This window comes from Hemiscyllium ocellatum, chromosome 14, assembly GCF_020745735.1.
Source record: "Hemiscyllium ocellatum isolate sHemOce1 chromosome 14, sHemOce1.pat.X.cur, whole genome shotgun sequence".
Classification (NCBI taxonomy): Eukaryota; Metazoa; Chordata; class Chondrichthyes; order Orectolobiformes; family Hemiscylliidae; genus Hemiscyllium; species Hemiscyllium ocellatum.
The window spans coordinates 36,929,435-36,945,263 of record NC_083414.1 but is presented as its reverse complement, the minus strand read 5'-3'; the positions used below and the strand labels follow the sequence as shown (position 1 = coordinate 36,945,263).

Here is a 15,829-nt window from a genome sequence, read left to right as displayed (position 1 = left end):
TCCAAGGGGGCTGAGCGATAAATGGGAGGTGGGGGGTTTGGGGGAAAGTAGCTGAGAATGTGGTAGATAGATGAAGGTGAGGTGGGGGGGTGGGAGTGATGGTGATCAGTCAGAGTGGAGGGTGGAGCGGATAGAAGGGAAGGAAGGTGGACAGGTCAGTCCATAGGGTGGTGACAGGTTGTTAGTTTGGATCTGGGATAAGGTGGAGGAGAGGAGAGATCAGGAAACTGGTGAAATCGACACTGATCCCATGTGGTTGGAGGGTTGCAAGGCGGAAGATGAGGCATTCTTCTTCCAGTGCCGGGTGGTGAGAGTTTGGTGGTGGAGGAAGCCCAGGACTTGTATGTCCTTGGCGGAGTGGAAGGGGAAGTTGAAGTGTTCAGCCACAGGGTGGTGGGCTTGATTGGTGCATGTGTCCCGGCTATGTTCCCTGAAACATTCCACAAGTTGGCGTCATCCCTGTTCATCTTCCTTCCCACCTATCTGCTCCACCCACCGCTCCAACCTATCACCATTGCCCCCACTTCATCTACCTATCGCATTCCCAGCTACCTTCCCCCCAGCTCCACCCCCCTCCTCCCATTTATCTCTCAGCCCCCTTGGGGCCCTCCCACATTCCTGATGAAGACCTTATGCGTGAAACATTGACTGTCCTGCTCCTCGGATGCTTCTTGACTTACTGTGCTTTTCCAGTACCACACTTTTTGACTCTGATCTCCAGCATCTGCAGCCCTCACTTTCTCCTAATTATCTGGTTGGTACCTTTCTTGTCTATGAATCACAAAGGTCTAGGTTCAAAGCGATTCCAGGACCTCAGTACAAAAATTAAGTTTGATACTTCACTGCACCTCTGATGTTAAATTGAGACCCTGACTGCTTCTCACATCAACATGAAAAATAATAGCAACATTTCAAAAAAAGGCAGGTTGGTTATCACCTATATCCTGACCAAAACATTACAATGTTATCACACTACTGTTTTGATGAGCTTGCTGTGTTCAAACTGGTTGCTGCATTTCCAGCAATGCACAAGTGAGTACATTTCAAAAGTATATTATTGGCTGTAAAGCACCTTGAGATGTCCAGTGATCATAGAAAACATGATACAAAAGGGAGTCATTTTTTTCCTTAATTAATAATGATGACTTACTTAATTATTCTGCATGTAACATGGATAAAGTAAGGTGTTCAACTGGGAAAACTAAATGATTCTGTCTTTCCAAGTTTTATGCCCAAGATCCAGTTCTTTTCTAAAAACTGAAAGAACGGCTGTTGCTGGAGATCAGAAACAAAACAGAAATTTTTGGAAAAGCTCAGCAGGTGTGGCAGCATCTGTGGAAAGAAATCAGAGTTAACATTTCAGATCAAGTCACCCTTCCTCAGAACAGCATTCCAGTTGCTTTCCGTTTACCTGATCTGTTGTGTTCTTCTGCCCCTTACTTGATAATAATGCGCAATTCTGGTCTCCTTCCTATCGGAAAGATGTTGTGAAACTTGAAAGGGTTCTGAAAAGATTCACAAGGATGCTGTCACGGTTGGAGGATTTGAGCTATAGGCAGAGGCTGATCAGGCCGGGGCTGTTTTCCCTGGAGGCTGAGGGGTGACCTTATAGAGGTTTACAAAATTATGAGGGACATGGATAGGGTAAATAGGCAAAGTCTTTTCCCTGGGGTTGGGAGTCCAGAACTAGAGGGCATAGGTTTAGGATGAGAGTGGAAAGATATAAAAGAGACCTAAGGGGCAGCGTTTTCACACAGAGGGTGGTAGGTGTATGGAATGAGCTGCCACAGGAAGTGGTGGAGGCTGGTACAATTGCAACATTTAAAAGGCATTTGGATGGGTATACGAATAGGAAGGGTTTGGAGGGATATGGGCCGGGTGCTGGCAGGTGGGACTAGATTGGGGTGTGATATGTGGTCAACATGAACGGGTTGGACCGAAGGGTCTGTTTCTTTGCTGTTCATCTCTATGACAATGACTCTATAAGTGTTGAAAAGTCCAACTATTCAAAATTATACTGTCCAAGCTTTGTTGGAGTGAGCCAAGTATTGAGGGACCTTTGTAGCTTTTTATGGGTTTTAAATGTTAGACATATTTTCAGAATCTGCTTAGAGTACATAAAATTCTTTCGCCTCTCACAGACACACCTAATATGTGAAGTCCCCTCGGAAATCATAACATTGTAACCTGCAATATTTCTCAAAATGTAGATGACCTGTGACCATCAGAACCAATTGGAGCAGCACTTTTATTCGGCTAAAAGCAGTGAATGTGGTTTCTGGATGTGGTCAGAAGTGCAGGCAGAAGGCCTGGAACCCCATACACCTCAGCAGCAATTTGTCTAAGTTGTGACTTTGCTATTTTCCCAAATTAAGGATTAAGATCCTACATAATACATTTCTATTAATAGTGTCTTTACAAAAACTTCCATGTCGTCTCAGGGGTAGCAGGGCCCCCAGACTTTAATCAGTTCCCATTCTAAAATAAACATATTTTGATCTGATACTATGATGGTATTTATACCTAAACTCAAAAGTTTAATTCATTTTCAGTAGCACAGTTGGATGGATTTAAGGAATGTCATTGCAGCTCTGACAGAAGGGCTAGGGGATATAACACAGGCAAGACAGCATCTCTCCCTGAAAGTGGGTGCAATAGCAATGTTATAAGTTTATATGTGCAGGTTTTGTCATCATTGTGATCTTAGAGTCATAGGGATGTACAGCACGGAAATAGACCAACTCGTCCATGCTGACCAGATATCCCAACCCAAACTAGTCCCATTTGGCAGCACTTGGCCCATATCCCTCTAAACCCTTCCTATTCATATACCCATCCAGATTCCTTTTAAAAGTTGTAACAGTATCAGCTTCTGCCACTTCCTTTGCAGTTCTTTCCATATACTCACCACCCTCTGTGTGAAAAAGTTGTCTCTTAGGTCCCTTTTCTATCTCTTCCCATTCACTTCAAACCTATGCCCTAACCTGGGGAAAAGAAATTGTTCAGGCTATCCGTGCCCCTCATGATTTTATAAACCTCTATAAGGTCACCCTTCAGCCTCTGAAGCTCCAGGGAAAATAGATCCAGCCTGTTCAGCCTTTCCCTACAGCTCAAACCCTCCAACCCTGGCAACATCCTTGTCAATCTTTTCTGAAAACATTCAAGTTTCACAACATGTTCCTGATAGCAAGGAGGCCAGTATTCTAAAAGTGGTCTAACCAATGCCCTGTACAGCCACAACATGACCTCTCAACTCATATATTCAATGCACTGACCAATGAAAGCAAGTATATCAAACACCTCCATCACTAATCTGTCTACCTGCGACTCCACTTTCAAGGAGCTCTGAACTTGCACTGCAAGGTGTCTCTGCACGGTAATTCTCCCCAGGACCTCACCATTAAGTGTATAAGTCCTGCGCTGATTTGCCCTACCAAAATTCAGCACCTCACATTTATCTAAACTCTATCTGCCACTCCTCTGCCCATCGGCCCATCTGATCAAGAATCTGTTGTACTGTGAGGTAACTACCTTCACTGTCCCCTGCACCACCAATTTTGGTTTCATCTGCAAATTTACTCACCATACTTCCTATATTCACATACAAATCATTTATACAAATGGCAAAAAGCGGTTGTTAATGTACAACTTGAGAAAGTTCATAACAGGAAGTTTTCTTTGGGCTCTCCTCATACCCGATTATTGGCCCGAGCTTTGTACCACCCATCCAGCCCTCTTTGGTTGTGTTGTTTTTAATTATATCTCAGGGAAGCATTTCAGGATGCTTTCCCTCTTAAAAATGACATATATATCAAAGCTGTTTCTGAAGTCTTCTTTCTTGTTGGTCAGTAAATTAATTATTAGCTATGGAATGTGTTTCAGCTTTAGTTTAATAATTATATGATATGATGCAATATTATTATTGTTCAGCTGGTTAAAACCAAACTACACAGTTTCATGGACAATTCGAATTGGGCGGCACGGTGGCTCAGTGGTTAGCACTGCTGCCTCACAGCACGAGGGTCCCACGTTCGATCCCAGCCTTGAGTGACTGCCTGTGTGGAGTTTGCACATTCTCCCCATGTCTGTGTGGGTTTCCTCCGGGTACTCCGGTTTCCTCCCATAGTCCAAAGATGCATAGGTTAGGCGAATTGGCAATGTAAAATTGCCCAAAGTGTTTGGTGCATTAGTCAGAGGGAAATGGGTCTGGGTGGGTTACTTCGGAGGGTCAGTGTGGAGTTGTTGGGCCAAAGGGCCTGTTTCCACACTGTAGGGAATCTAATATAAACAATTAGACCAAAGGCTTTTCCACTTGTTCTCAGGTCAGCATGCAAGATGCCCTTGTGCCAAGCCCCTATTAATAAATATAATTGCTGACATTGAATGGCCATCTTTCTACCAATGAACTGTTTGTGAAGGACTATTATATGGAGATCCAAACTTTAAGACCATAAGAAATAGGAACAGCAGTAGGCTGTTCAGCCCCTCGGGCCTGCTCCACCATTCAATGGGATCATGGCTGATGTGACATTCCTCACATCCACTTATTTGCCCTTACCTTGTAACACTTGATTCCTCTATTGATCAAGAATCAATCTATCTCAGCTTTAAATATGCACAAGTTCTCTACATCCACAGATCTCTGTGGCGAGGAATTCCAAAGGCTCACAACCTTCTGAGAGAAAAAGTTTCTCCTCATCTCAGTCATAAATTAGTGCTTCCTTATTCTGACACTATGCCCTCTGCTCCAAGACTCTCCCATGAGAGAAAACACCCACTCAGATTTTACCCAGCCAAGCCTTAAAGAATCCTACATATTTCAATCAGATTACCTCTCATTCCTTTAAACTCCAGTTAGTAGAGTCCCAGTCTGTTTAATCTTTGCTCCATACTGAGGATCATTCGCATTAGCCTTCTCTCAACTATTTGTCATGAAATAATATCTTTCCTTAAATTAAGGAACCAAAAATGCTTACTATTCTAGATATGGTCTCACCTTGTACAGTTGTAGTGTCTTCCCTACTCTTATGCTCCATTCCCGTTGAAATAAGGGCCAACATTAAAGAAAATTTTTTAGGCGCACCAATTTCTGATTAATGGAATATTTAATAATTTCAGGAATCTATCAAACATTTTCAGGTCAGGTATGAGGTAGACATTAAAGCGAGGCCCAACACCTTCCTGGAACTGTGTAATTGTTTTTCTTAGTTCATGGGATATGCTTGGCTGGTATTTACTGCTTATTCCTATTTGCCTTGGGCAAGGTGTGGTGAGCCATCATCTTGAACATCAGCAGTCCATGTAGCATAGGTATGCCCACAATTCCCTTTGGAAAGGGAGTTCTAGAACTCTAACCTAGCAACAGTGAAGAAACAGCAATATATTTCCAGGTCTAGATGGTGTGAGGTTTGGAGAGGAACTTCCAGGTGGTAGGGTACCCATGCATCTGGGACTTGACTTTATCCTTCCAGATGGCAGAGGTCCGCGTTTGGAAGATGCTGCCACTAAGGAGCCTCGGTGAGTTGGTGGTGGAAGGAGAAAATGTTGAAGGTGCTGAATGGGTTGCCAATCAAACAGGTTGCTATGTGCTGAATGGTATCAAGTTTCTTGAGTGTTGTCGGAGGTGCACCTCATCCAGGCAACTGTAAAGTACTCCCTCCCAGTCCTGAATTTTGCCTTGTAGATTGTGGTTAGGTATTGGGGAGACAACGGGTTGGTAGCTCGCCAGAGAATTCTAAACTTCTGATCTGTTTTTAGTCACAATATATACCTGTCTGGGTAAAAAATGACGTCTGCAGATGCTGGAGATCACAGTTGAAAATGTGTTGCTGGTTAAAGCACAGCAGGTCAGGCAGCATCCAAGGAATAGGAAATTCGACGTTTCGGGCATAAGCCCTTCATCAGGAAGAATAGGAAATTCGACGTTTCGGGCATAAGCCCTTCATCAGGAATGATGAAGGGCTTATGCCCGAAACGTCGAATTTCCTATTCCTTGGATGCTGCCTGACCTGCTGTGCTTTAACCAGCAACACATTTTCAAACATATATACCTGTCTGACCTAGTTCAGTTTCTGGTCAGTGGTAACACCAGGTGTTGATAGTGTTAATACCATTGGATCTCAAGAGAAAACAGTTAGTTTTGCTCTTGTTTGAAATGATCATTATCTGGTACTCCAATGGCATGAATGCTACTTACGTAACATGATAGTTTTCAATTGCCTTTTAGCTGAAGTGAATCGCCAGTTATTAAACAGGGATCTGTACAACCTCCCCTCACACAGAACCCTTAAGGTAAGTAGACTTACACTCAATCTGTCTGGTGTGGATATTAACAAATTGCCTGAAATGGAACATTGTGACCAACATTTTGTGATGCCCATGAACAACATTTACACCAATTTAAAGCCATAGGTTTTGTTTAACTTTACAATGAAGCAGAACTGCCATGGTGCTGCTATGATCTTTGTTTATTCTGGTTAAACTGACATGCCAAGTAATGTTTTTTCCGGACCTCGGTTTCAGTCTAAATTCAATGATCACTGGTTAAGGGAGTGAATATTGCGGAATGAGCAACGTTATAGTTATCATTGGATAATGTCGGGAATAACAGTGCCATATTACAGCCAAACTCATAGACTTCAACTTAAAGGTCTGAAATCGAATTTTTAAAAATTACAACACATAATTGATAGATCTACAGAAAAAAAATTGCAAACCTAAAATTTCTGTAATTGATGCAAAATACAATTGTAAATAGAGTCATAGAGATGTACAGCATGGAAACAGGCCCTTTGGTCCAACCCGTCCATGCCGACCTTATATCCCAACCCAATCTAGTCCCACCTGCCAGCACCCGGCTCATATCTGTCTAAGTTTGAAATGTATTTTGCTGTGCCCATTAATTAAGTTATAAAGATTATTAAAAGTGTTTTAATTATTTTCATTAGAAGCAAAGAAAATCAAAATTAAAACATAATTTGAACATCTGGTAATTACTGTTGGTTAATTTTTTGGATTTGGTACATTTGTTTGAAAGAACACCATACTTGGATAGGTTTATGACTGCAACAAATTAGATACCATACACTGTATTTGCCAATTTGCACCTACCCTTATTTAACTTTATAAACCCATGATAATAAATTCTTTAGCACTTTACAACTTGCCGGAGAGTGATGTTTTATAGTCATTTATTTGCACAAGTTTATTACTTGTTGCGTTTTTTCTAACTGAATTTATGACGTTACTGAAGTTTTAACCTTGAATTACTTTGATGTATGAACTGGGTGTGACGCTTTGATTAGATGCCACGTTGTCACAACCTCCTCCCTTTTTGTTACCCACAATAAGCAAAATTTGATTTGTTCGGTTCCGACACAGCAGCAAGCACAAAGAAAAATGTCGAGATAATCATTGCTGAACAAACTGGTGCTTTGATGGCTGAATGACAGGTAAGTTCAATTGGTTTATGTTTTGACTTATGTTAGTCATTAACAAAAAGGAAAACCTGGCTTCCTCTCACTCTAACTTAGTGCTGTTGAAGTTTCAACATGCTACTTCCTGGTTTTTCAATGTACTTTTGGATCTTAAAAAAAGAAAATCACTTTAGTTGAGGCCATAATTTGTATCTTTTTGTATCCGTGGTGACGATGAGATCATTTTAACATACAGAAGGATTATTTTACATACTAGGTATTTTTTGGAATTTAACTGCAGGTTGTTACTCGATAAATAGCCTGTAATTGGATTACAATCATTAACCCTTCATTCTGGACAGCATACATAGGTATTTGGAATATCGTGCTTAGCAAGAAGCAAAAGAGAAAGAAAAATAATGAAATAAAACTGCCCACAAAACTCCTACATATAAAGTTTATGAAAGTAAAATTCTTAAAATACGTGAAAGATGGAGGAAGAGAACAGCAGCAGCAATAATGGCAGAGGTAGTGCCTTAACATGAAAGAGGAGATGTGAAAACAGGGGGGTCTTCAGGACAAAGGGAATCTTTCAAGAGTTGCCTGAAAAGTTGTGAAGGAGGAAGTTTAAAAAAATCACACAACACACAACACCAGGTTATAGTCAAACAGGTTTATCTGGTAGCACTAGCTTTCGGGATCGCTGTCCTTCATCAAGTGGTTGTGGAGTACAAAATCGTGAGACACAGAATTTCTGTGTCAGAATTCATAAATTCCTGGTCTTATAATCTTGTACTCCACAACCATCTGATGAAGGACCAGCGCTCTGAAAGCTAGTGCTTCCAAATAAATCTGTTGGACAATAACCTGTTGTGTGATTTTTAACATTGTACACCCCAGTCCAACACTGGCATCTCCAAATCATGAAGGAGGAAGCTGTGCTTCTCAAAGTAGATTGTTTCTGATTTTTGTCATGTGCCATTCAAAGCTTTACTTGCTGCCGCATTTGGGATTCCTGCCTTGTCAGTAACTGTTAAGATACCTGAAGGCATCGGAGGTATCGCTCAATAAGTGCATCAGTGTGGTGACAGGTGCCAAGCATTTCATTTCCCATTGATGATAGCAGTCAAACTTAGTGTCTTGGAGTCTACAGCAATGTCAGAGCACTGTTAATCACACCAAAGCTCAATGAAAACAGGCAAGAAGCTATATCAATCACAAGGAATCCCATGTAATCGATGTGAAGCTTGTGTATGATACAACAAATGGACTATCTCACAATTGCTCCCTCAACAATGATGCTGGTCGACTCCAATTCATCCTACAGGGGCCCTAGAATGCTAGGTGGTGACTTCTGGTGACATCTTTAATGTTACAACTGCAGTCAAAGTCCTTGACTCCTGTCATACATTCCAGGTGAGATTGCAGAATTGAAGTGCCAGCTGAAAAATGAATAGGTGGTGGAAGTTGACTTCTGCATTCATTCAGAAAGTTGCTCTAAGTCCTTCCCCGTGTCATTCAATCATTGGTGTATTGCAGTTTTTTTCTTATTTTCATGACAAGATCTTCAAGTCACCATGTCTGGCTCCCTTAGCAAAGCTACCAGGAAACAATGAGTTGTTTCCAAGGCTTCCTCTAATAAATTAGAAAGTGCTGGAGAAGTTCAGCAAGTCTGGCAGCATTTATAGAGAGAGAAAAAAGCTTAATATTTTGAGTCCAATGATTCTTGTTCAGCATTTGGAAGGAACAAAGCATTTAATGGTGTTTCCTTGATCTGGAGTGATAATATTTCCATGAGGTATTTTCAAGAACCTCCTCAGAAGACTATTACTGCTGAGAAAAAAATGGGGAGAGGAAAGAGACCAGAGTTAGAATGACAGTGAGGCTGGAAATGCTTACCTGGAAGAATGAACCTGCTGGATCTCAGTAATGGAAGATATCTTCAGGAGATTGTCCATTTCATGATTGTTTCTGTGGAAGCATGGAGTAAAAAAATGAGGTCTGCAGATGCTGGAGATCACAGCTGAAAATGTGTTGCTGGTCAAAGCACAGCAGGCCAGGCAGCATCTCAGGAATAGAGAATTCGACGTTTCGAGCATAAGCCCTTCATCAGGAATCATGTTTCACCTGTGGAAGCATGGGCAGCATTGTAGAGCTTTTCAGATTCAGTCTGAGGGTTTCACTCTCAGCTCATTAGCCATGCTCAAGGTTTGTGCGAAGATTTGTAGCTCGGGTGCTCATTGTTGTGGTTCTGTTCGCCGAGCTGGAAGTTTTTGTTGCAAACGTTTCGTCCCCTGGCTAGGCGACATCATCAGTGCTTTGCAGCCTCCTGCGAAGCGCTTCTTTGATGTTTCAAGGTATTTATAGTGGTCTGTCCTTGCCGCTTCCGGGTGTCAGTCTATGGTGTGAGAGTCTGAACCCTTTCAGCCAGGTGCTCATGATGTCAGGATGACCATTGCTCATTAGCCATGCCTTCTAGAGTTACCCCTTTTCACACATGGATCAGCCCTGACAACTTGGTGGGTGGAATGTTTGGCAAACATTGGCAAAACCTGAGAATCATGCAGTGTGTAAGCAGTGCAGCAGTTCCCTGGGAAGTGGATACATTAGCTGCAAGAGTTACTGCCTGTCATCAATAACAAGCTGGACATTGAGGGAGTGAAACTCTTTCCTGTTCAAGAATCTGCCTGGAAGTTGCCGTGGAGCTCTGAGCATCACATACATGCAGTCGGTGATCTCTTGAACATGAGGGAAATCAGTGATTGGTGTAGATCTGATGGTTTAGGCACCTGGACTGCATTGATGGCAAGTAGGATAAATTGTATTGCTTTCCTGTAAAGGCCATCAGTAGACTCACAAGTGCTGTTGTGTGCTGCTAAGTTGGAGATACCACACATATCCCCAGTTGAGATTTGAAAGGAACCCATGACTAGGAACTTCAATGCTGCTGTAATCTTCAGTAATTGATTATTGGGTGTTTATGTTCGCAGTCATCTAATACTGGCAGTCGAACATTTGTAAGCAATTTTCAGTTAGTTTATTAAGTTTGTTAAGAAGCAGCAGTTTAGGTGCTGTTCATTATTTAGTTGGACAAAGAAAGGAAATGCAACATTAGTCACAGATGAGAAGGCTTTCCAGACCTTCAACCTCTTCTGTAGAATGGAGAAGTGGAGGCGTTGGGTCCCTACCATTTGGAGAGGTGCAGTATGCATCCCTCATGTCTCACAGTTTTCAGTCGTGACAATCTATGTTCTCTATTTGAACCTCTGGTCTTCTTTCAAAATGGTAATGGCTTGTTCTGTAGACTTTCTCTATCTCTTGCCACAAACCCCCCACCACTCACTCTCTCTCTCTCTCTCTCTCTCCTCACCCTGTTGATATATTTTATTTCGGGAGCTGTCAGTCTATGGTGTGAGAGTCTGAACCCTTTCAGCCAGGTACTCATGATGTCAGGATGACCATTGTTCCTTTGCCTAAAAAATGAGGTCTGCAGATGCTGGAGATCACAGTTGAAAATGTGTTGCTGGTTAAAGCACAGCAGGTTAGGCAGCATCCAAGGAATAGGAAATTCGACGTTTCGGGCATAAGCCCTTCATCAGGAATCCTGATGAAGGGCTTATGCCCGAAACGTCGAATTTCCTATTCCTTGGATGCTGCCTAACCTGCTGTGCTTTAACCAGCAACACATTTTCAATTGCTCCTTTGCCACCTACATTGGAGGATTAGTTTACCATTCTTTCTAAGATCAAAAACTTTAAGACAGTACATTGCTAATAGAGTGTATATGGCTGCAGATGAATCGTTGAATGGGGCATCGTGACCTCAGTGATTCTTACTGTTTTCATTACCTTTTTTTTTGTTTTCATGCACCAGAGATCTGTTTCTGTTTGCAGAAAGCAAGTTCCTGGTGTAACATTCATGCTCCACGGAAAGCAATAAATATGAATTTAGTTTTAAATAGATTTCTAACCAATTTCCAACCACCCCGTGTGTGCAGCATTGCCTCCCAAGCTGCATGGCTGCATTCTGCCTGCAGGAGATGCCATACATAGGTGATGGCTGCCTCAACATTGCAAAGGTGCCTCTTGCACTGTTCTCCACACATCTGCAGGCAGTTGCAATACTTTCAGTACACCCTGTATTGCTACACTGCTCGCTGGTGCTGAAAACTCTGGTTCCCCTCTTTACATGGTGCTTGCTCATCCACAGCTGCTGCCGCTGTGTCTCTGATTGATTCATCCATTCTCCTCCTCCTCCTCCTTCATATTCCTAACCAGAGTAAAGCTAACAGTGCTGCTGAGGATCAAATATCTGGCATGAAAGTACTGACCTGTGAAAAATACCAGGAATGAATTGGTTGCTTGCTTTCTACTTCAGATCTTGACATAGTCAATCAATCTTTTGTTATGAGAGGCTTGTACCTTAGTTGAAAGCCACCCTATAGCCACCTCCAGGGAGTGAAATATAACCTTCATGACCCAGAGCTTGTTTTCACCTTCCTGATTCTGCCATATGCAAAATCTTTGTGGCCTTGATCTTTTAGTTTCTGTTTTGATTCCCTCAGTTGGCTGTGATGGCACTGTACAGGAATATGTGCAAATAGATCTCCAGTCCCTGCCTTTGGACTCCACATTCTCCGAGAAGTCTTGTTTTGAAAACAGATAGAAGGATAGTGGTTGTAAACTCTCCTTTTGAGTCATTCACATTCTACTCTCCTCTTCCCTTAATCCTGCTTTTCCCACATCCTCCAATCCTGCAGATGACTTTCTCCTGTCCTTTGGCATAATGAACTTCCTCCCTTTGTGACTACGAGCTCTTTCACTATGTCCCTTTAAATTCCTACTCTTCCCTTGATTCCATTCTCATCCAGATTTACATGGCCAACCTGAGTTGCTGTTCCTTAATCAATTCACCTTCCCTTTCTCCCTCCCAGCACACCCAATTGATCTATGTTGTTCCTCACCTGAAAAATGCTTCATTCTTCCATGTCCAACTTGCCTCTTATGCTACAGTTTCTCCACTGCATCCCAGTTTGCTCCCTCCATTACCCCAGTGTCCACAACAAGTGCAGAACAAGGTGAAGTACAGAATAACAGTGGTCAGATTTTGATAATTCATTTGGTACAATTTATCCCCATGTTGCGAATGTAAAATGTTGTAGCTATTACTGCATCCCACTTGGGTAGATGATGACCCTTTAAAAAGTGCATTTACTTCCTACAGCTCATTGATCATGTGGCAGACATGATCATCTTTTGTTTAAACTGGAAAATTGATTAAAATAATTGAATTTAAATCACTGAAAATAACTGGAAAATCCCAGGAACTTTGTGAATTAAATAAAAGCAAGGAACTGAACGTTGCACAATATGTTTCTTTCTGGCAGCAGTGTGTGTACTAATTTAGTGTAACATGAAACACAATACAAAATGAAATTTTGTCAGTCAAGAAAAACAAATTGTTCAACATCTAGTTCTGGACTGAGACCAAAACGCAGGCAAGCAGTTCATTGGAGATGTTTTATTTTAGGTACAAATGATTCACTTGTAAATTTTCCTTCATGTTTATAGACATTTTATGACATGGTTCAAGTGAACAGTTTTTTTGCATTTTAATTGCATATTTTCTGTATGATTGAGAAAGAGGAGAACTATTGCTAGAATGATTAATTTTGTCAACTGTTCTCACAAGGGTAAAATGGTGCTTCTCTTAGGACAGAAGCAAAAGTGGAGTGACCCGCTGATTATCCTTTGGCCCTCAGCAGAACCTGCTCTTACCAGAGATGTGGTTGAGGCATATAATCTCCTAGAAAGGCAAAATATTGCAGTCACTTGTCATCCTACCAGATGTAAAACATTAACTCAATTTCTTTCCCAACAGATGCTGCCAGACCTACTGGGTTTCTCCAGCATTTTGGTGTCCATTGCACAAAATCTGCAGGATTACATTGTTTTGTCACTAAAGAGAGAAAAGCAAAATACTGCTATGATGTTAGGGCTTTCTAAGCATTCAAAGTATCTACGAGAGCCTGCTACTATGGTTAAAACCTAAGGCTCAATAGTGAAGCAGAAAACATAGCCACTTGTGACGCTTGAGATGCACTCTGGCTGGGTTTGAGAGACAAAATGACAAGAACCTTGTAAATCTGTCAAGATGATTAATACTGTATTCTGGACTGGAATCCAGCACTCCCAACCTTCGTAACCTTATATGAGCGCAGCCATAGAAACCAAAACTGTAAGTCATAAATTAGAAAGAGATCTGAGCTGAGCTGAGATATATAGAAAATTGTTGTGGTTCTGCTCGCCGAGCTGGAAGTTTTTGCTGCAAACGTTTCGTTCCCTGGCTAGGGAACATCATCAGTGCGGTGGGAGCCTCGTGTGAAGCGCTGCTTTGATGTTTCTTCCGGTATTTATATTAGTTTGTTCTTGCCGCTTCCGGGTGTCAGTTTCAGCTGCAGTGATTTGTATCTGGGGTCCAGGTCGATGTGTCTGTTGATGGATGTTCTTGCCGTTCCCGGGTGTCAGTTTCAGCTGTAGTGGTTTGTATATGGTGTCCAGGTCAATGTGTCACATTGTCACCATATGTGTCACCATGTGTCACCATATACAAACCACTACAGCTGAAACTGACACCCGGGAACGGCAAGAACATCCATCAACAGACACATCGACCTGGACCCCAGATACAAATCACTGCAGCTGAAACTGACACCCGGAAGCGGGAAGAACAAACTAATATAAATACCGGAAGAAACATCAAAGCAGCGCTTCACACAAGGCTCCCACCGCACTGATGATGTTCCCTAGCCAGGGAATGAAACGGTTGCAGCAAAAACTTCCAGCTCAGCGAGCAGAACCACAACAACGGATACCCGAGCTACAAATCTTCAATCAGATTTTAAATATAGAAAATATATTTTTCTATATTCTGATCATTATACTAATGGAACTACTGTTGTGTTGTTTATGGCTAGTCTGAGGATCAGAGTACAAATTTAAAAGAGCCTGGTTCCTTTAAATGTAATTGGGAGTTGATAGCCTAATGATATTGTCTCAAGAGTGCAAATCCAGAGACCCTGGTGATGTTCTGGGGACCTGGGTTCAATGCTCTCCATGGCAGATGGTAGAGTTTGAATTAAATAAAAACTTGGAAATAAGAGTCGAACAATGAGTATGAAACTGCTACTGATTGTTGGAAAAACCCCACCTGGTTCACTAATGTCCTTTCAGGAAGGAAACTCCATTCTTTCTTGGTCTTGCCTACATGAGGCTGTAGACTCTCAGCAATCTGGTTGAAGCATTGAGACAGTCAGGGATGGGCAGTAAATGTTGGCCTTGCCGGTGACAACAATATCCTGTGAATGATTTTTTTTAAAAATCAATATGTTCCCTCGTGGGAATCTTGATATAAAGCTACTTACAAACATATTTATTGAATAACAGGTAAAATTGATTCAAAACTTCAGAATCTATTCTCGCAGTAGATCACTTTGTCTTCATTCAACACCATTGCAAGCCAACTTATAATATGTACATCCTTCTGAGAATCAGAAATTATGAAATTCATAAGAGTTGTTGCAACACAGCAAGAGGGCATTCAGCCTGTCATGTCTGGGTAAGATCAGTTCATCTAATCCATTTCTCAGCTCTTTCCAGCTGGCCCTGCATATTTTTCTTGATATTCCAATTCCTTTTAAAAGTACTAATTGAATTTGCCTTCACAATTCTGCCAAGCAATGCAATCTAGATGCTATCCATGCACTGGGTGAGAAACATAGTCTTAATGTGAATATTGGGTCACTGTCAATGTGGAGCTATTCTAATGGATCCTAACAGTTGCTGTGGATATGGCAGACAAGGGAGATTTGGCCCTCCACGTTGTGGGCAGAAACCTGTAGGTCCTGCTGGATGTGATGGTGCAGAGGTGGGTTAGCAGAGGAGGCCACAACACCAGATCCAAGGTTGTCATCCAGATCAGTGTAGTCCAAGTCCAACCCTGCAGGAAGGAAGTCAACTTCTCCAATCCATCAATGCAAGTGCTACCAACATCTGCTCAATACCTCACACTCACTCTATCTCTGTAACTGCACCCAAGACTCATGCTCCAGCACTCTCTCTCTCCAGCCTGCAACATCTTCCCTTATTCACTCCAACTCCTGACACCAAATGCCCTGTGTGTTGCTTAGTCACTCACTCAGGACACTGCCCAGTTGCACCAAAAATTATAGTTGTGTCACCCCCACTTTCATCCTCCATAATATCTGTCTGTCTCTCTCATTCCAGGAGAAAAACAGTCCACAATACAGCATAAAGAATCAAAGTAGGTAGTGGGCTGATGATATTTGGCTCCTTACACTTTATGAAGAGAGGATCCTGGCTGACTGACCATGTCCAAGCCTCTGGTCTAGTATC

The 15,829-nt window shown here is 42.0% G+C and overlaps 1 protein-coding gene across 2 annotated transcripts in view; it reads left to right on the top strand.

Annotated features, from left to right (window-relative positions):
* The first annotated feature begins 7,294 nt into the window (after positions 1–7,294).
* LOC132822354 (protein FAM3C-like) overlaps positions 7,295–15,829 on the top strand; it is a 58,523-nt gene continuing 49,988 nt past the window's right edge. The window contains exon 1 of one of the 2 annotated variants that reach the window (XM_060835650.1): positions 7,295–7,451. The gene's annotated coding sequence lies outside the window, so the exon portion shown is untranslated. The remainder of the gene's footprint in view (positions 7,452–15,829) is intronic. The other variant, XM_060835651.1, reaches the window with a different exon arrangement.